The sequence below is a fragment of the Solanum lycopersicum genome, chromosome 4, assembly GCF_036512215.1.
Source record: "Solanum lycopersicum chromosome 4, SLM_r2.1".
Taxonomy (NCBI): domain Eukaryota; kingdom Viridiplantae; phylum Streptophyta; class Magnoliopsida; order Solanales; family Solanaceae; genus Solanum; species Solanum lycopersicum.
This window is the reverse complement of record NC_090803.1, coordinates 54772172-54776421: the sequence shown is the minus strand read 5'-3', so window position 1 is coordinate 54776421 and position 4250 is coordinate 54772172. Positions and strand designations below refer to the sequence as shown.

The window sequence follows — 4250 nt, the reverse complement described above, 5'->3', positions numbered from 1 at the left end:
AAAACGATTTGTGCTCATATTTTGTGCAAACGACTTCTAATTTTTTTTTCATTATGGAAAAATAGCTATAATGAAGATTTCTTTGTCTGCAAACAATTCAGGTTGTTGATTTATTGGATGTGAAGATTTTCGGGTATGGTTCCATTTAAAACATATTTTTTTGTTTAAATTTTAGTTCTCAAGATTGAATTTTGATAGTGAATTTGTTCTTCTTAAATAGGTTGGATGCAAGTTTTTTAGGTTGTGTGAACTTGATTATACTGAACACGCTATAATTGCTATTTCGGGATTAAAAAAGAGGATAAAAAAACATGATGAAAAAAAGAAAAAGATTAGGAGGAAATATCGACTTTTGCTGATCATTGTGATACTATCTTGGATTTATAGAGAGTTTTTTATGTAGTAAATGTTATATATATTGGTTGAAAAAATTATGCCAGAATTGTTTTGTTCGTAATGTAGCTTTCTTTATGGGTTAGGGAGTGTCAATATGTATTGTAAGCAATCAAAGTAATGGATTGAAATGTACCAATTTAGAGTTGACAGTTTGTCTCCAACATTTACTTCAATATTCATCACTTTTACAATCGAATAACATTATTCACACACTTTCATACTAGCATGATTCACACGCTTTCTTACATAGTAAACACCTAACATCAAGGCAGCCTTAATATCAATCATAACAAACACCAAAAGGCTTCACAAAACACAATTAATATCCATTAAACACAACTTAACAAACTCCAAATATTTGTCTATGCAAACATACATTAAAATAACCCAAAATTCATCAAAATGATCAGTAATTGGAGTATGCCTTTACAAAAAGTTATCAAAATAAACAAAAACAAAGACCTCCTAGATCAACATTTATACACATCAGTAAGACTTTGAGCTCTTATGAAACCCACTTCCCCTTGGATTTGCTTTGCACCTTTTTCTTTGACAATTGTTGAAGTTGATTTCGAGTCATTGCATTTTTCCTTTCCATTTTAAACTAGGTGGCTTGAATTCAAAATCAACATTTGTTTGTGATGCATCTTTAAATGCTACCCGTGTTCCACTTGAGATAACTCTTTTACTTGATCTTCATGGTTGCATAATCCATAGGGCCATATTTAGTATACCTAAATAAAGATGTAAGAAAATCAATTAAAGAAAGCAATATACATACGTTAATCACTTGTCTTTCAGATTGTATGTCTGTGTAAACACTAAATTTCACATCTCTTATTTTTTTTCTTCCAACTGAAGCAGCTGGTTGCATTTTAACTAAAGAAGTTGGTGGCCTTCCAGCTAAAAAAGATGGTGGCATTCCAACTCAAGAAGATGATGTCCATGCAGTTGAAGAAGATGTTGCCCTTGCAGTTAACTGCTTTTTTTTCCCTTCCTTTAACCTTTAAAGTATCTGCACATAAAGAAGAGGCATTTTCAGTGCTAGGCTGCCTAAAACTGGTGGCTGTGAAGGTTGACTCACTGGTGGTTGTGAAGGCTGCCTCACTGGTGGTTGTTGAAAGGGCCTTGCAGGCTGTTGTGTGGGCTATTCAGAGGGCTGTAAAGACACACAATTAGAAGTATAAAACTGATTAAAATTTAAAAGAAAGACAAAAGTACTTACCATTGATTTACAAGTTCTTTTGTTATGCCCAACTTGATGGCATTTGGAACATGACATCTTCACTCCATTCTTTGATGCTTTCCCATATTTCTTTTTTCTTAGTTCATCTTTATCTTTTCTTCTACATCTACCTGGTTTTTCAAGCATTGGCTTCACTTCAGGATGCTCAACAGGTGGGTTATTGGTGTCAAACCACATTACCATAATGGAGATGGTTTGTAAAAAGTAATTATAGGCATTTAGGAATGTATCTTTTTTGTACCAATGTTCCACATAATCTTCTGGTTCTTGCCCAATATGTTATAAGGCACAAACTGCATGTTGGCAAGGTATGCCCTTAACTGCCACAACCTACAACTACATGTCTTTCTAGTCATGTCAATTATGTGTCTATACTCTCCTTCTTGAATTTCAAATCCAATGTCATGATTCCAATTCACCCTTATTGCCCTGCCAATCTTTTTGTTTTCTTTTAAAATCAGTCTTGCCATAAGTGAAATGTCACTGATCCATGTATCTGCAAACATAATCATATCTCCATGCATATCCATCATTTTATGCCTAATATCTTAAAGCATACTAACCACAGATTTGTGTCTAGGACCAAAAATCGATGAGTTAAATGTTTTACACATTATTTTCCACCACATCACACTTTGATCTTTCACTAAATAAAGCTCTACACAAATATTCTTTGTTATATCCAAGCAATGCCTCACATATTTTATGACTCAATTTTCCCATATATTCAAATTCATCTGTTAATTTAACCTCAAAACTAGCTTTGGAGTACCTCGAAAATGCTTCTCCTTTCCTCACCTCTCCATCTTTTTTGCCAGTTTGCCCAAATATGTCTTGCACACATTCTTCTTTCAGCATTAGGAAGTAAGACTTCCACTGCCACCTCAAGACCCTAAGAAATATAAAATCAAGACACTTTATTTATCACACACACTAACAATATCACTTACTTCACACACTAATAACATCCATATGCATTGGCAGTAACTGAGACAAATAAACAAAAACAATAGCTGATTTCACTTGATTCACACACTAACGACAGACAGTGACAATAACTAACAGTGAAAACTTACATTAACACAAGGCAGAAAGTAAAAAAAAATAAAAGTTGAATAAATACCGTTTGCATGTCAGACATGATTGTTATGTCACTTCCATCACCAAGTTGCAAGTCTTCAATGAGATAGCTTAAGAACCAACTCCAAGAGTGTTTAGTTTCTTGATCAACACACTGCCCAAGCTATTGGATACATTTGGTGTTTCTATTTTTTCCAACAACCACTAATAATTCTCCTCTACAAGCACCCTTCAAAAAGCAACCATCCAATCCTATAATCTTTCTACAACCTTCTAGCCATCCACTTTTCAATGCAGCAAAACAGACATAAAAATCTTTGAACAAGTGTAAGCCAGGGACTGTTTCATTATCATTTCTAACCTAACAAGAACTACCAGAATTTGTACTCTTAATCATATCAGCATAGTCTAAAAACCTTGAAAACTCAAGTTTCTAATCACCCAAGAACTTGGCCATAACATTCATTATTGCCCTGTAACATATTGATCTTCCCACTTTTAATCCCCATTATTTTCTTTGTGTCTCTTGAAGCTTATGAACTCTCATGTCAGGCTGAGATATTATTCTATTCCTCATCTTCATTTTCACATATTTGGCTGTGCACAACCTGTTCTCATTCTTTGAAATACATCTATGAGCAGGATAGTATTTCTTTACAAAAAAATTTCCACAATCCTTATCCAAGCTTGCAAAGATTTCCCATTTACACTTCCCTTCACATTTTACCCTAACTCTATGTGATTTATTGGGTTTAAGCCTTAACTAAACCTTATGTTGAACAACATAATCAGCAACAACCTTTTTAAATTGAGTTGCACTCTCAAATATCATACTCAACTCAAAGAAAGAAATGGAAGAAGAAGAATCATACCTTAGTTTGTTGTTTTTTCTTCTTGAAGGTAAATCAACACCTGGTTGTGCTAAAACATCTAGCTCCTCATCACTATCTTCACTTGGTTCATTTGATGAATCAATAAACACTTCATCACCTCCCAATTTTCCATTATATTTGGTCGCCTTTTTGTTGAAGATATTTTCAAATCCCTTATCTATGTCAACTTCTCCAAGCTCAACATGTTGATCCTTTGAGGATTTTTTACTTCTCTTTTTTTTCTTTGCAACTTCATTCTTTTTGTCTTCCCTAAGTTTTTCTCTAAAAGCTCACAGTTCTTCATCAATTTTACTATCATCCTGATCTAGAACATCATCTAAGTCATCCTCTTCAAAGTCAAAATAATCACCATTTCCTTCTTCAAATGGTTGTTAACTTCACCTACCCCGTGTGAAACCCTAGAGCAATTTCCCAATTCTTGATTATTTTTTTCAATAGAAAATGGTCCCAAAGTAGTGGACTCCCCTTCTTTATCAGTCACATGCTTCAAAATAACTTAATAGATGACCCACTCCACAAATCTTTAACAAAGTTATATAATTGGCTATCACTTTCTAACTTAATAAAATTATGGGTTAAAGGGTCTTCAGTAAAAAATATATCAACTTCATCATACCCAATATCTTTTGCATACG

At 33.6% G+C, this 4250-nt stretch overlaps 1 long non-coding RNA gene across 1 annotated transcript; it reads right to left on the bottom strand.

Moving 5' to 3' along the window:
• Window positions 1-635: 635 nt before the first annotated feature.
• LOC112941376 (uncharacterized) lies at window positions 636-4021 on the bottom strand. The gene is made up of 3 exons (XR_003246560.2): window positions 1622-4021; window positions 1481-1555; window positions 636-1411 (listed from the first exon to the last, which is right to left on the bottom strand). It is a non-coding gene; the product is annotated as an uncharacterized lncRNA (long non-coding RNA).
• Between the last annotated feature and the right edge of the window lie 229 nt (window positions 4022-4250).